General features: G+C 43.7%; 1 protein-coding gene across 6 annotated transcripts in view; it reads right to left on the bottom strand.

Annotated features, from left to right (window-relative positions):
• The window catches only part of FOXP1 (forkhead box P1), a 597,798-nt gene that overhangs the window by 66,811 nt on the left and 514,453 nt on the right, over window positions 1-16,534 (bottom strand). The gene's annotated exons all lie outside the window — the stretch shown is intronic.

Raw genomic sequence — 16,534 nt, 5'->3', positions numbered from 1 at the left:
AGGCTCTCTTCTTCTAAACCCTTCCCCACCCCCCGCAGATACATACACCAAAAATCACAACTAACCCCCTTTGCCCACTGGCCACCTGCCTCTTTCCCACCATGTTGGCTTTTCATCCATGCAGCCAACGTTAGTGCAATGCTGACCCTGAGGCAGGCAGCCAGGATACTAATGATGAACACCAGTTCTCTGACAAACCACATCTGTGCCTGTCTCTGGCTCAAGTCTCTCCTTGTCTGTCTGTCTGCTTTCCAATTCTTTGGTCTCATGTCCATGCGCACACGCTTCTTTGTGCCCACCCCGTAACACTGTCAACCGTGGAATCTTCCCCGCTCAGATCCATCACAGCCTATGATTTTGGTGACCAGGAGATGCTCATTCCTAGCCCAAAACACGAAACGATTCCAGATACCTCAGGTTTCCAGCAAGGTGTTCTCTTCAAACACCGTTTTAGGGCTACCTATTAATAAAAAGTACTTTCCACTAAACTGTGATCATAACAAGAGCGCACGTCAGCGGAAACCACTGCCGTTTTAAACCTTTTTCTTTCTTTTGCTTTAATTCTTTAACGACAACTTACACAAAAGCGATCCTACTTTCCTTCTTTCTCTTTTCTCTTTACTTTTTAGTTCTTATCACATCTCCCTGACTTCTACTTTGCTACCATAACCTACTCTCAGTAAGATTTTAAGTAACATACCAAATTTCTTAGGTTTGAATATGGGAGCCTGAATTTGGTTTCGAGTGATAACTGAAAATAAAATATCATCAGACTGCAGATGCTTTTACACTAAATTTTCAAGAACGAATTGATATCAAGTGTTTCTGATATGTACAGTAAGTCTACTTGAATGAAACCAAACTAGTTGAGCTGGCTTTGGAACTTGATCACAGATACCATATTAAAAAGAACAACGCAGATTCACAAGAGCAGAAGAGATGATTACTTATATATCAAGCACAATTTTCCATCTTAGAGTTTATTGTTTGAATACTTTTCATACTAGAGTATAACTCCTCAAAACCAGCCAGGAGTCAAATCCCAGTCTCTTGCAGTAAATAAAAGGACAGGTCAAGTTTCTTCGGGTGTTATACGGTAGCATCCGGGGGGAAAGGTCCTACACTTGCCTTGGAAAAGTGCAAATGATACGTGGGAACAGGGGAAAGGGTGACTCAAGCATTGTGTCTTTTTTCCTGGTGCCTTTGTGAAAATGACCTTTCTCCTTTAACTTTCACTGAAAACACTTCAAGAAGCAAATAGGCTGCTTCTTTTATACTGAAGAGTTGGGACATGACTTTGGCCTTACATTTCCAGCACGCTGCCTCAATCTGTGCTCATTTCAGAAATACTCCATCCTTAGGTGTTTATTAATCAGGTTTCCAAAAGCAAGCTGGCAATCAGCTCTATAATCTCACCGCCAAGAGACGGGTGTTTTACTAAAGCCCATTAAAGGGCCTACTCTAGAGCAAGGAAAGATGGAGTCCTCTGCAAACTGGGAGATGCACACACATGCTTCTCCCTTTCCCTCTCCCACGCGGTGAATCCTTGACTCTCCTTCCCCAGAACATTCATCATCTCAATTTTCTGCTGCTTTTCAAATCATGTTTAATTAGAGGATTTCACATTCCCTTGTGATATGATATTCATGAGGAAAACTTGCAACTGGAGTGACTGTGAATTAGTCTGTTAAGTGCCAGATTTGTGCTTTTAAACAATGATGGAGATTATTGTTATTATCTGCTCTCAATATTGTGCCTCGAGACGTGAGGGCTACCTTAAGTAACTTCACATCTGAAATACAACCTATTAACTGTTTACGTCCGTTTTTTTTCCCCCCCTGGAAATACAAATTATCCTGAAACAAATACAGCGTCACCTTTCTACAATGGACCCCATTAGGGCATGGGCAACTAACGTGGTGAGCTGGGTGACTCTGAGTTACATAAAAATACCCTCGCTTTCGTAGTTATGGATTCACGCTCGGGTAGACTGGAAAACAATTTTGACATCAGATCTGTGACTTCTCAGGGGTAGCTTTTTATAAACCCTGTTTAAGTTAATCAGTTTCAAGAAAACGTAAAAACTTGTAATATGTATATGCAGGTATGGCAAACGTTGAAGATGGCAAGGGAATGACTCAAAGATTGTTGCGTGGGATAAAAGGATTAAAACTGTCTATAGGTAAGGATGCTCACTCTGCCTTTTTCCATTGCTAATCAAAGACTAATGCTTCTCAAATTCTCTTATAGCTGTAAATCACCTGGAGATCTTTTTAACATGCAGATTCTAATCCAGCAGTTCTAGGGTGGGACCCAAGACTACGCATGTGTAGCACACGCCTGGATAACGCTGCTGCTGTTGGACCCTGGAGCTCTAAGGAGCTTGAGAGTTCCCTGTTCCGGATCTGACCTAAAAGTGAGCGTACTTACAGAAACACACGTGAGCTGTCTTCTCTATTAACTGTGGGGTGAAAAGCAAACTGGGGATGGATAAATATGGAAAGCGGAGACACTGGGCAACCTCACCAAGCAATAGGTACAAACTCATGAGAACTCTCACTGGCCCAAAGTTATTTAAGAAGTATATGCAAGTCTTTTTTTTTTTTTTTTTTTTTAATATAATGAAACAGCTAAGACTAAAGGAAGTTAGCACCGGGAAGAGGCCATCATCTCCTGTTTCTATTCAGCAAACACCAGTTTCACATTAGCACGGATCTACTGAGTGACTTGGCCAGTGAACAGTGTTTGCCAGGTACTCCACGGATCAGTAGTACCCCGGAGTACACTGTTGAATCTGGGTTTGACAACAACTCAAAGCTTCACAGGTCCCAGACTCTAGGGCTGCCTTGGGTATCCTCTAAGCCTTCATGGCATCCCTGAACCTGGGAGGAGAGGATGTACGTGTGAATAAGTAGGATCTTGAATTAACTTTTTTAGGAAGGGGAGTGACGCACTTGGGCTTTTCTAGGAAACCAGGGGGTATCATGAAAGCAGGGTTTCAATCCACTTGGCATAGTACCATAGGCAGTCAAGGCCCCTCCTCAGTAAAGAGAGGGAAATCCTACCAAAATATCCCAATAGGTGATATACACGGACTCAACGGTGGCCCACACGATGTCAGGAAGAACAAGAATGCGTATTTCTACAAACCGGCAGATTTACTTTAATTTGTATTAGCCAAAAATATATCTAGCATCTGCAACTTCTGGTTTCACAGATATCATGTCTAAGGATGAGGCTTATTTTATTTAAATTAAAAATGACTCGATTTAAAGAAAATAATATAAATTACAATAGTCATCTAAGCAGATACGGCAAACCTCATGACAGTGGGGCACACATTCAAATGACTAAACTTTCAGAAAACAAAAGTGCGTGAAGGAGTCCTCAAGGAGAGGCAGTCTGTAACTGGGTTTACTTCCTGAGTCGACAGTGACCCAGTGGTTAAGTCTCTTTAATTTGAATTTTCAACAGGGAAGGAAGCGCCTCAGAATTATCCTTGACTGATGGGACAAAGACCCACAAAAGCCACAAGAGCACAGGGCAGTGTGTCGGATGCTATGAGGACTAGACCCTATCCTTTAGGACCAGGGAGCGTCCTACGTGTAGACTATCGATGTTAAATCAGCCGCTTCACCAATGCTAAGAACTTGAGGTTGGGGGCCATGATGACAGGTCATAAGTCTGGCAGTTACTCTCTTCACCATCCCCTCCAATCTGGCTCCACCTCCCTTTTCAGATTCACTGGGCAAGACATGCAATCTTGATTCTCAGAAGCCTGTGGCACAGCAAGACAACGGAGCAGAGAAGGAGAGGGGGCGTACCTGTGGGCTGGTCGGTGTGTTCTGATCCATCACCAACACAGAGCGGGTGATGACAAAGGCCGAATGCCTGTTTGCACGGTGACAAGTGAAGGGATACATAAAGGAAAAGGACAAGAAGAGGCAGAGGTCCAGCTTTTGTTTCTGACACCCATAAGGGCGATCGCTATGCTGAGGTTGTCAGTGAGAGTTTCCCACTGGCAGCATTAACACTGGGATCTTGTTAAGAAAACAGAATGCTTTCCAAAGAGGGGCTGTGAGCAACTGTGTCAATACAGACATAGGGACCACTAATCCAAAAGATATTAACACCATTAGGCAGGCATGCGCATTACGTCCATGCGAGTGTTTGCACTGGTGAGTCACAGGGTCTGTGTGGAACCCTGTCCATATGTTGGAGGAAACAACAAGACCCGGAAAACCAAAGAGCATAAATGAAAGTTCCAACACTAATTCTTCTCATTTAAGCCCTGCCCCTGACACTCTGTGGAAGTCAGCACAAGCATACTCCAGAACCAGAAGAATCACGTAACAGAAGCGTGAGGGCCAGATCAGGAAGCAGGAGGTGAAGGGACAAGGGACTTAGAGAAATAAAGTGGCTCAAAACCATTAGGCACTTGCATTTATGTTTCCTAAGAATTACTTCCTACTTTATGTCATTCCTTTTATGTCTCAGCAGTACAAGATGCTTCATTAATGGTCACTGGATTAAACTCTTCTCTGCCTTTGATTCAGCATTTTTGTTTGTTTGTTTTGGTTACTGGGGGGCTTTTTCTGGCCATGCCACATGGCACGTGTGATCTTAGGTCCCTGACCAGGGATCGAACCCGCACCACCTGCAGTGGAAGCGCGGAGTCTTAACCACTGGACCGTCAGGGAAGTCCCTCCGCATGTTTTTACGAAACACCTACTTTGTGCTTAAGCTTCGTGTTGGGTTCCTAGATCAGAGTCTATAAACTGGAATGCGTAAGAAGATCCGTGGGAGGGCGCTAGGATAATATTACCACTTCTGTATGCATGTGTTAATATTAGAGCTTTTGTATGAATAGATACTTGTGTACCTATGTGTATACATTTCTCACCTTCTTACTCTTTAGTTTTTATACTACAGGTACTATATTAAGCATGTATATAATTGATTAAAAGTATCTTTAGTAGGGGTGCATACTCAAAAGTTCTAATATTCATGGGGTGACTAATCAAACACATTTGGAGGTCATTGGTATAGACTGTGACTAAGTTCTCATCCTCTCCAGAAGAGTTCTGCCCAATTCCCCAGTTGAGGGGAAAGAGAGAGAATTGAACAGACGGCTGGAACATAAAATTCTGTAATATTTGATCTGGACCTTTGAGTATCAATTGAAGCTCAATGCTAAAAGGAATAGGATGAGAGAAGGCAGGTGACTAAAGCACAAAAAGCAATTTCATACATAAAAAAAAAAACAAAAAACTTAGAAAGAGCCAGAGTACTTACAAGTGATTTAAAGGCCAACATGAGGAAATTTTAAAATGAATTCTGTTCCATGAAATAGTTCACACTGGGTCACAGTCTCAAGACCTGTTCTCTTTGAAATGTTGAGTCTTGGCACTGGACCCAGACTGTCCGAAAGACTAGTGAATAATAGTTATCAAGATCCCTCCTCTGTCACTTTGAATCGGAGGAGGGGAAGAAGGCCATGGAGTCAGGACAGATGTTGGGAGGTCCTACAGCAGTGGTTCTCAGAGTTCGGTCGCTGGGAACTTGTCAGGGATGCACATTCTTAGGCCTCACCCCAACTTACCGAGTCAGAAACAGTAAGACTAGGGTCCAGCAATCTGTAGTTTAGCCAGTCCTCCAGATGATTCTGATGCAAGCTAAAGACTGAGAATCAATGTAACCAGAAATCCACATTTTCCCTCCTGCTTGGAGCACGTAAGTATCAATATCAACAAAGACCAACCAGGTACTTCTACAGCATCCGTGGCCAACGGGTAGCTCCTACTATTAACGAGTTCCTGAGCCTTATTAAATCCATAAATTCGCTATGTTCTGAACACGCGGTCTCTGCAGTGAAATGCAGCACCAACCGCATGCCAGGCTGGCTGTGCTAGATGACCGGGATGTGGCAATCGACAAGGGACACGGAACCTTTCCTTCCTGGAGTCCACTGCATCCAAAAATCTCACCTGAGGCAAACGTGGGGGCTGTGTGGAACTATAGACGTGACGATATTCCACCAGGGCTCGTGTTTAACAAACTATACTCGCCATCACATTTTGCCTATCTTCGTATCACTGCATTATTTACACTGCGTTGGCAAGTGTCTGCCTCTGTGTTTGTCTCTCTAGACTGTGAGCTCCTTAAGGGAAAGACCTACGTTCGAGTCATCTTTTAATTCCCAGAACCTATAGAGTTATTAGTATGTAAATGCTCAATAAAGGCGGCTTGAATGAATAAATGACTTTAACAATAAACAAGAGTCATTAACATTTAATTAATTAAATCATCAACAATCATTTAACATCCACGGAGCACTGCCTGTGTGCCAGAGACTAAAATGTGTACGAACTCATTTCATCTATGAGGCCGGGCTTGGTAACAGACCCGTTTCACAGAGGGCGCACTGAGGCACACCAAGATTAAGTACGTGGAGTGGGCCGCCTGCCCTGGAATGCAGGCCATCCGGTTTGAGTCCACACGCCTAACCGCTAAACAACAAAGCCGCCCCCGCACTAATCGAGGTAAGAGCCATGATCTAGCAAAACATGCCTCAAGGTCCTCTGCTTCTGCTGTGCCCTCCGCCTGGAGAGCTCTTCCCTGACTTCTTCATGTCTGTTCAAGGGTCACTTCCTCAGAGAGGCTTTGCCAAACCCATTTATCCAAACAGTGACCTTAGCCCCGCTCTTCCTGCTTCACTTTTTTTTTTTTTTCTTCAGATCTTAATTCTATCTGTCTTTTTTTTTTTTTTTTTGGCGGTACGCGGGCCTCTCACTGTTGTGGCCTCTCCCGTTGCGGAGCACAGGCTCCGGACGCGCAGGCTCAGCGGTCATGGCTCACGGGCCCAGCCGCTCCGCGGCACGTGGGATCTTCCCGGACCGGGGCACAAACCCGTGTCCCCTGCATCGGCAGGCGGACTCCCAACCACTGCGCCACCAGGGAAGCCCCCTATCTGTCTTTTTATTACGTGATTATTTGTTTGTTCTATTTCTCTTCCACTGCAACATCAGCTCCACGGGGTCAGACTTTGTCAAGCTCATGGTTCTATCCCTCGAAGCCTAGGACACCTGGGACGGGGTTAGTGAAGTTCTGCAGAATAAGCGGACCTGCCTCAGTACTGTCTGGTGACTTCTGTCCTGCAAAGGCAGGCTTTTTTTTTGTTGAACTCTGGACAACTTCCCCATTTATCCTTGTTAAGTTTCTCTTACTTCTGTCTGTACAATCCTCTAATTTATTCAAACACTACTGGATTATTCCAGCTCTTGGTGTCATTTTTTTTTTTCTAATTAAAGTAAGCTGCCATTTATTTCTCACACTGATCTTTAACACGGAGACATCTTGTTCTCGTCGTAAATATGACTCATACGGAAAAATGTAAGTTGAATATAGGGGCTCATGTATACCAGAATGTTACCATCAATATTTCAGATATAAAAAAGGAGACACGAAGCCAGAGATGCCTGTCCAAGTTGAAGGTCTATAAGTAATCATTTCAGTGGAGTTTTTTAGCCTTTTGGATGTATAACCTGAAATTCCACCAGATGACTAAAATAGCCCCTCTTGAAAGCAAATACCACATCATTTACACACACACTTTAGGTCTCTCTTTCCTTTTGCCATAATACACCTTCAAACTCAACATTCACAGCCAGGATGTAAAATACACACACAGAACAGATCCTTCAAAGACAGACCTCAACATATTTTTTTTAAAAAAGGAAAAAAAGAAAGAAAGAGAAAAAGAAAGGGAAAGGAAAGGAAGATCAACTTGCCATTTGACTGATTTCCCTGAAGACTATAAAAGGAATTGAAATCTGAAGGTCATAAAAGTGTGCCCATTTGTTTAGGGAAGTCTTACAGGTAGTACAAATACATCAGCTACAGTTGCTATGGGGTCTGTTTGTTTACCAAACGAGAATCCAAGTAGTTACACAAAAGCAGAACAACATTTGGGGATATAAATGGAGAAGGCTTTGCCTTCTGGTAAAATTTCCAAAGTGCCTTTTAAAATGTTCCTGTTTTTCACCTTCTTCACTGGGAAATCTGTTTTCTAGATTCTCCCTTTTCAGTTCTAGCCCTCCAAGGAATGCCTTACTCTCAGATTTCTAAGGCTGGTAATGATTTGCTTTTCCTTTTCCCTTTCTCTTTTTTTAAGATGTAAAGACTAAAACCACTAGCCCAGCCACCCGAACTGTACAATGAAAGTAAGTTCTCACAATACAAAAAAAAAAAGAGAGAGAGAGCGAGAGAGAGAGAGGAAAAAAACAAAAACTGCAGAGTTTATAGACGAATTCTAGGACAGGCACGTCATACCTAAATTGAGTTAATTCACGAACAACCACCCAGAAAGGTGTGTGTGTATGTGTAAATGACTTTCTATGAACCAGGTATGTTTCACGGACCTGAATTATACCTGCTGGGTTAACCATTGGCTTCTAAAAAAATAAAAGGAGGGGGGGTTACGTGGGAAGGAAACCAGCAAGACTGTTCTGCAATTTCTGAGTTGAGCGTGTGTGTGCGCGTGTGCGCGCGCGTGTACGCGATAACTCAGATCTGCCATTAAGCAAACTGCACCACAGAGGCCGCTGGGAGCGGAGGGCTTCTCTTTCACACTACACTGACCACGGTACCCACCAGGCACAGCCCCGGCGCCTTTCTGTGAATGGGACACGCTGCCATATGGACGAAGACACTGAACAAGCTGTACAAGTCCTGGCGACATGTGCCCAGGGGACTGTCCCGTAGTCACACCACCTGGGCTGTGGCAATTGTGCTCTGTCTGTGCAGAGGCACGGAGGAGCCCAGCAGGATGTTATTTCTGAGTACACACAAAAAGGAAAATTACAGTTAGGAGAATTCTCTGGCTAGCGTATCTGTTGCTCAATTCCCGAAATAGTTTCCCAGAGGAACGGTTATCTGCTTTATTCACACAGGCAGAAATGACAAGCTGGAACACATATTAACAATTTCCCTTTGTGAGCTTCCACTATTGTTTTAATGAGGAGAATATGCTTTGTAATATACTTGGGCCTTGACGGATCACAAAGTGGGGTGGAAGACAGAAAGTGAGGACGGCCGTGCACGTGTGGCCGCTCACTTGTATCACCCGAGCGAGCAGGTCTGCACAGTGGTGCCTCCCTTGGAAAGAGCCGCAGAGCCAGGCTTGCCAGGTGGCCCTGGTGCAAAATGGCATCTTGGTAAATCTTGAAAAAAAGGACGTGCCTTCCATTTCAGCCTCTTGGATAGGTTCCTCCTCACTGGGCCCCATCGCTGGCTGAAAAACACGGGACTCCTAGCTGTCACTGAAGCGAGAAGGCCACTAGGAGTTTTCCAAGTCACACAGCGTTCTGTTGACCCTTGGCCTCCCTTTCCGCTTTTGGATGGGTCCACAGCCACCAAAGAAAATCTATTCAGTTAGTCCAAGGGGTAAAGTGTACATTTCAACCAGACTCTTTACAGGTAAAAGGGCAAAAGCCAGTACAACAGGCTATGCCATCAGAGCTCCCCAAAGACGGGTCCTCACCGTTCTTCTGTCGTGTGCTTTCCTTTCCACCCTTGGTATGGAATAAACGCTAAGAAAGCTAACGTATATTAGGTGTTTCCACACAAGTGCGAGCACCTATGGAATACCTGGGTGCCAACCAAGGGAGAAGGTGGGAAAAACCCTATCGGCAAGAGCAACTCATCAGAAAAGAATGACTAACCTCCATGATGAAAGAAAATGGGGGTTCAAAGCTGATTTTTCATGAGAAATCTGGGACATTGGACATGAAATGGCCCATGGTTGAGATTCATATTAGGCAGTATCCCAAGGGAGAAAAAAAATGAAAATCAACCGAATTTAAGAGAAACTTGTAAAACAAATGTGACTCTCCAGACCCATGATGTCATTTTATTGGAAAGTATTTATCATTTAAACACAATAAATAGAAAAAGATTTATAGGGTCTAATGATGCTGTGCTATGGTAAAAGGCATCTTATTGAGATAAGACATAACAGCTGTTTGAAAATAACAGTTGGGTTTTTCTTTTCATCACCCCATGAAGGGAACAGTCAAGAAAATCCATAAATTGATCCCCCAGGATGTGGCAGTATTTTCAAGGTGTGCTCCCTCTGCCCTCCCTGAATGTGTGGAATGACGGGAGGTGACACGGCACCATGGCACACCACCCTAAGAGAAGCTTTCCTTCTACTTCTAAAACCCAGAAGCAACTGGTTTCAAGCAGAAAGAGGAAACTGATCACAGCTCTTCTAAACGCGATGATCGCCAAACACCCAGTAGCACTTTGGGGCATGAAATGTTGCTATGTCCCCAGGACCGTCTTTCCGACATAAGCAGGGACAGTTTTGTCCTAAACAGGCGACTTCCCTTGCAGATAGACGTGGGACAGCTGACGCTGCCAAGGGTCTGCTCTGGGGCAGAAAGCAGCACCTGAGTGTAGGCCTCTGCTATTGGCTGCACCCTTGTCTCTTTCTTGTCCCTACAACACCTGACAGGACATGCCCCGCCTGCTTTCTATATTCTCCACTTCTCATCACCTGTGTGTAGCGCCCTGCCTTCCCTCTTCGCAAAAAGATGCGGCGGGGGAGAAGAATGGGCCGCAGAGAAACACGTGGGGCTTCTCCCTAATTACGGCCCAACCTTGGAAGGTTACGGTCTGGTTCTGATCCCCAAGCTCTATCCCCTGGAGGCTGTAAGCCAGAGTCTGGGGTGGAGTCCAGGTGGTTCTGATGAGCAGAGTGGTTCCCATCTGGGAACCAGCAGAACGTGGCAGCCACTGCAAGGACTTTAGGCTCGGGGGCACCCTGGTTCCAGTCCCTGCCTGGTCCCTAACTAGCTGGTTGGCTCATGCAAGTTATAAGTTTCCTCTGGGCCCAACACTACCTGTACAAAGAGAACAGGATCCCACAGGGTTGTCGTGAGGATACAATGGGAAAATCAGTATTAACGCTTCTGTCGAGTCCTTTATGCATTGTGACTGGCACAAAGTAACAGTTCAATAAAAGTTAGCTGCCTGATCATCACCATCACATGCCAGCTTCTGATTCCTTCCAGCAGTAGCAGTACCTGTACCCTGCTGGCTCACACCGGAATGGCAAACCACTGGTTCTGTGGACTGAACGTGTCTGGGAGCATCATCAAAATGTGGGGGGAAAACTCTGTTCTTTCCAGCAGCGCCCAAACCCAGGTCAGCTGAGCATGCTAACCTGCAGCGCTTCTCAAGCTTGAATGGGCACGTCAAGGCCCCGGGGACTGGGTTAAAATGCAGACGCTGATTCAGTAGATCCAAGGTGGGGCCTGAGAGTCTGCATTTCTAACGAGCCCCCACGTGGTGCTGAAGTTGCTGGTCTACAGGCTTCGAGGAGCAAGAATCTAGGGTAGGCATGACAAACAGAAAATTCCCACACCCCATCTCAGACCAATGGAATCTTCACAGGAGAGGCCTAGGAAGCAGTTATGTTTTAACAAATACCTGTGACATTATCATCAGGCAGTCTGGGAAACACTGGTCTGATGGTTAACGCTGGAGTCTGCCAGCTTTTTCTGTAAATGGCCAGATGGTAAATGTTTTACTCTTGGTGGGCTATATGCTTTCTGCTGTGACTACTCAAGCCAGCCATTGTTTTTTTTTTTTTTTAAAACATCTTTATTGGGGTATAATTGCTTTACAATGGTGTGCAAGCCAGCCATTGTAGTGTGAAAGCAGCCATAGACTTTGTGTAAATGAATAAGCCTCACTGTGTTCCAATAAAACTTTATTTACAAAATAAGAAGTGGGCCGGTAGGCCATAATTTGCTGACCTGTGTAATAGATCAAACGCCTCAACCTAGATGGGCAAGAAGTAGCAGTGAGAATTCTGAGGACAATTTGGGACAACGTGACTGCAGGTTCTCCAAAAGAATCTAACAGGGAGGGAAGATTTGGGGTCGCTAGTTTGCTCAAGTGCTTCGAATCAAAAGAAATACAAAAGAAATGATCTGATTTTCAAACTACAAAAAAAAAAAAAAAAAAAAAGGTTGAAATGAGGAAGACCTATTCAGAGTCACAGGACCTAGAGCTTACTACTTAAATTTCTGGCTCCAGAGGCCCTAAATATGAATATGAAAATATGCAAAAGCTAAATGCTTGTGTAACCAGAAGAGTTCTGAAACCAAGCTTCTAGAATGTTGGTGAGGAAACCAAGAGCACCAATATTTATTCATCAACAGAGGATTTAGTTAAAAAAGAAAGAAAGGGAAACGAAACACCAAGCATGTCCACGACTCAGAGTCCCTTGCCTTTTGAAAACAGAAGGGCTGGTCAACACAAATGTTATTGTTATATAGTCAAATCCACGGCAATATGTCAAGAGGCCACAAATCAAAAACAGAGACTGTGAATCAAGTGAAACTGTCTGAAAGTCCACGAGCCAAGCAAAAACCTTCAGGGGTTATTTGAAGGCAGCTGCCAGCTGGGAAGTGTGGAAATCGCAAGCAATTGGAATACACAGGGCTGTGTCAACAGATGAGAAGGAAAAGGAAGGTAACTTGCGGGGACAGAAGGCAGGTTAGGCCTCAGAGAGAGAGAGAGAGAGAGAGAGAAAGAGAGAGAGAGAGAGAGGTGTCCTACGTGGGTCACCTGATTCTGAGCACATGACAGCCTCAAAGCAAGAAGAGGCCGCACAACCTGGGACCTCTCCAGAGTTTAAAGAAACCTTTCACCAAATGCTTAAGGAAAACCTTGGAACAAATATTTAGAAGAGCTATGCATCTGAGACACATTCAAGTTATAAAACATCTACTAATGGTGGTTGAACTAAAAGCAAAAAGCTGGGGAGGATCAGAAAAAAGGCCTATCTCTGACATGGACTACAGAAGGACAGCTGAAACAGAATAGAGACCAGATGATGTGTTCAATGAGGAAACGCAAGATTTATAAGGCAGGAAGGAAAGTCAGGATACACTGCAAGGAGGGAGAGGCTTGTTTTGCATCTGCCTGTGTGCAAATCCTGCATGGGGTCCATTTTTGTTCTTTATGTGCCATTTCAGACCGTAAGTGATTTACATTCTGCAAATCCTCTCCACCCACCCTCCCTTCGCGAGACGCCTAGGAACTATCTGTATCCACCTTAACAGAGGGAACTCTAGGATTTTAAGTCAATACACGTGTTGTTGAATTGAATTTTCAAAATTTCTTTTAGGAGCACTGATTTTAGTTTGTCATAATTAAGTGTTCACTTCTATACTGAATGGAATCTCTAAGTGCTGTTTTATGAAGTAAAAGAGAGACTTGAATTTCAATCTCGGCTATGCCACTAACGAGTTCTGTGACCCCAGGTCACTTATTTAAATCTTGATGGTTCAACTTCCTCACCTGTAAAATGGGTATAATAAACCCTGCTGTTTCCCAGCAGTCACGTGGCTAAAATGAGACATCCCTCCAAAGGTAAGAGTTTAGCCAGCTGCTTGGCACAGAGAAAAAAATGGATTAAATGAGAGTTCCCTGCCCTTTCCCTAGTGCACCATGATATAATGTGATAGAATTTTAATTCAGGCAATTACTTAAGTAGTAATTGCTATTTGTATTTACATAGCTGCTTTGATCCTAGAAGCTCAAAGGGCTTTACTAAATTTAGCATTTTAATAAATGTTTCATTTGCACGCCGTGGATTTTGTTTACCCACACCAAAACTTGGAATTTCCTAAAGCGAGACAGTCAGACGAGTTACGGAAACGAGATAGTTATCTTCGTGTTTACAGGTATCCCGGGGTCGGAGTTTTGTCTATTTACCAAAGAAGTCATGACGCCCTGGTCCTGTGGAATTAAATGACAGTAAGAGGTATGAATGTGCCTGCTTCCCTCTGGAGCTCTCTTTAGCTCCTGCCTTTTGAACTTCATTCCCACCACGCTTCTCTCAGGCCCCGACAACAGAGGTAGGTTTATCGCGCCAATGAATATATACATACTACAGGTATATATAATATATATATAAAATCAGCACAATAAACATTCATTAAATTCGCAGGAGGAAATCAAAGCACGAAGCATGGCGCCAGTGCCGAATTCTAACGACGCGGAAGGTCCGTGACTGCACAGGGACAGGATCTTAACAAGCCTTGATGTGAGCGTTGGCAACTGCCTCGCAAATCACATGGGCCGCTCCTCCCCTGACGGTGCTGAATATTGATACATGTCTCTACCCTGCGCAACGGGGAAGTGGGTTTCTACTGGCAATCTTTACCAAAGTGTGTTTTTTTTTTTCCCTTCTCTACACTCAAGGGTTTACCCTGAATGATTTAATTATAATTTTCCTTGTGTAAGACAAATTAAAGAGGAGAGTAGGAGTGTCGGGCCAAGCACATGATTTATCTCCTGAACAGATTGCAGCTCACCAAACCCCAGAGCTGCTGCTGCGGCGGCGGCTCATGGGAGCCCGAAGGATGCAAGGGGGCGGGGGAGGTCTTCCACATGGCATGGAAACACGCGGCCCAGTCGTGATCGGGAGACGACTCGCAACTTGAGAAACACACCAAAACTCTCACGATATCACCGTGGCCGGATGGATTTTTACACAGAGCACTCCGCAAGTCCTTTCAGAAAGAATCCTGAAAGCTGGTAACCTACGCTACAGGTCCAGGAGCACCGGGGGTGGGATGTGGTGGGGAATATCACGTAGAAATCAAGGGAGAGCTTCGAAAGAGATCCATTTCACAAATGCCCTTGGTGAGTAAGGGATGAAACTTCTCCAAGGGACTCCTGAGACAAATGACAACTCACTGTGTAAGTGAGAACATATTTCGATAGTGACAGCTTTTTTTTTTTTTTAACCATCTTCCTCTATTTCAACAGTAATATCACACGAGATTTTAAAATAAACCCTCAGAGGGTAAAAACACTCATTATAAGTCCTTATATACAAAGCTGGCTAACTAATAATTGAATTTCTAGTGATCAATTTTTTAAGTTGGTTAAGTTTTTGACATATCTTTAACCTAAGGTACTCATTTGCCAAATCTGCTACGTTCGGTTAAAATGTGCTGACTAGAATCTGTTTTAACCCAGCCATGCCTAGGAACCTCCCAGGTAACAGAACCTGAGAGGTCCAAGAGGTTAAGCACGTAGCATATAATTTCATAGCTGCTGCTTCTTTGCGTGAACAGTTGGAGAAGTCAGCCTGTTTTTACATCCAGATTAAGGTTCAGTGGAATCTAAATACTTTTCTGATCCTTATTCGAATGCTGGCAGGTAGTATAAATGAAGATTAAGCCCAACTTTTGTGCAGACACGTAAGGACCATAAAACGAGAAATCCAACAAACTGATTCTCCTAGAATTAAACTGCCTCTGAGATCCATTTACTTTCGAATGCACCTTAAGACATGAAAAGGGCTATTCTTCTCCTATTCGCCTCCTTGCTAATCTACTACCTGACTCCAGATACATAACCTTTTAGAATGAAACTGAGCATGGTGCATCTAAACAGGGAGAGCTTTCTGTGTCACAGGAAATCTGTGCAGGCTCCACAATGGCTGACAAGATTACAACAAATACCTTAAGTGCATCAGTTGGCATTTTTCAGCGTATGGCCTCCTGCTCTGCCTATGGATAAAGATGTAATTCGATCCCTCTGTAGTCCACGAACAGCATCAACCTCAGGATACCAAACGCAAGTAGAGCAAAGGACAACAGCCTAGAACCTTTTCTTCAAAAGCTATCCAAGGTCTAGTTTGTTTACTTACAAAGGCATTCTAAGAGATTATAAAGCGAGAGCTAAGATTGGTCTCCAGACATCTAAATCTATGCTCACTAGAAACAAAAGAAGCCACATTTGGTCCAATGGCTCCAAATTAATTCTGACTGCCCACCATTCTGTTTTTCAAGCTCTTCTAAACCAATAAGTTATAAGCATCTTTTAGTCCTTCTGTGTCTGCCACAGAAACTCTAAAGTGATTTTAAAAGGACAGTTGCAAGTTTTGGCTAAAACATATATAATCTCATCTCTGGAAACCTCTCATGGTTTTTACGGTGGAACGTGATACACGCAAACATTCGTACACTGTTTTCTGTGTTTACTAAGCTCTAAATGGATAAAATGTTGCTGGTATAAAGATACACATCTAATTAAATCAGTGGGCTTCCTAAGGTTCAATATTTCAAGAAATACATGAAATTATATGTGTAACTGCTTAAGTGAAAAATAAAATTCAAAATTCTTTCACTGGGTCACTTTTATTAAAACAACCAAAATAATCTGGTTTTCCTGATGGAAGTGACACTTACTATCACCTATTACTTTTGAGGTTTCTTCCCTTCTGTGGGTGGACACTCTGCATATGAAATACACAGGAAACAGTTTAAGAACAGTAAACTGAAAAAAAAAAAAGGTTTTATATATACTTTCTACTTTGGAAAAGCACTGAACAGTGGAATTAATAGTTCTGCGTGCTAAGGTAGACTAACATGGATTCACAGCTTCCTTTTCTTAGAGCTGTCTTCTCACATGATATATCTGGGACCTCCCGGTCAACCTCAGC

This window comes from Lagenorhynchus albirostris, chromosome 10, assembly GCF_949774975.1.
Source record: "Lagenorhynchus albirostris chromosome 10, mLagAlb1.1, whole genome shotgun sequence".
NCBI classification, from domain to species: domain Eukaryota; kingdom Metazoa; phylum Chordata; class Mammalia; order Artiodactyla; family Delphinidae; genus Lagenorhynchus; species Lagenorhynchus albirostris.
Note: the sequence above shows the minus strand (reverse complement) of the source record. Positions and strands in the feature narration are given on the sequence as shown.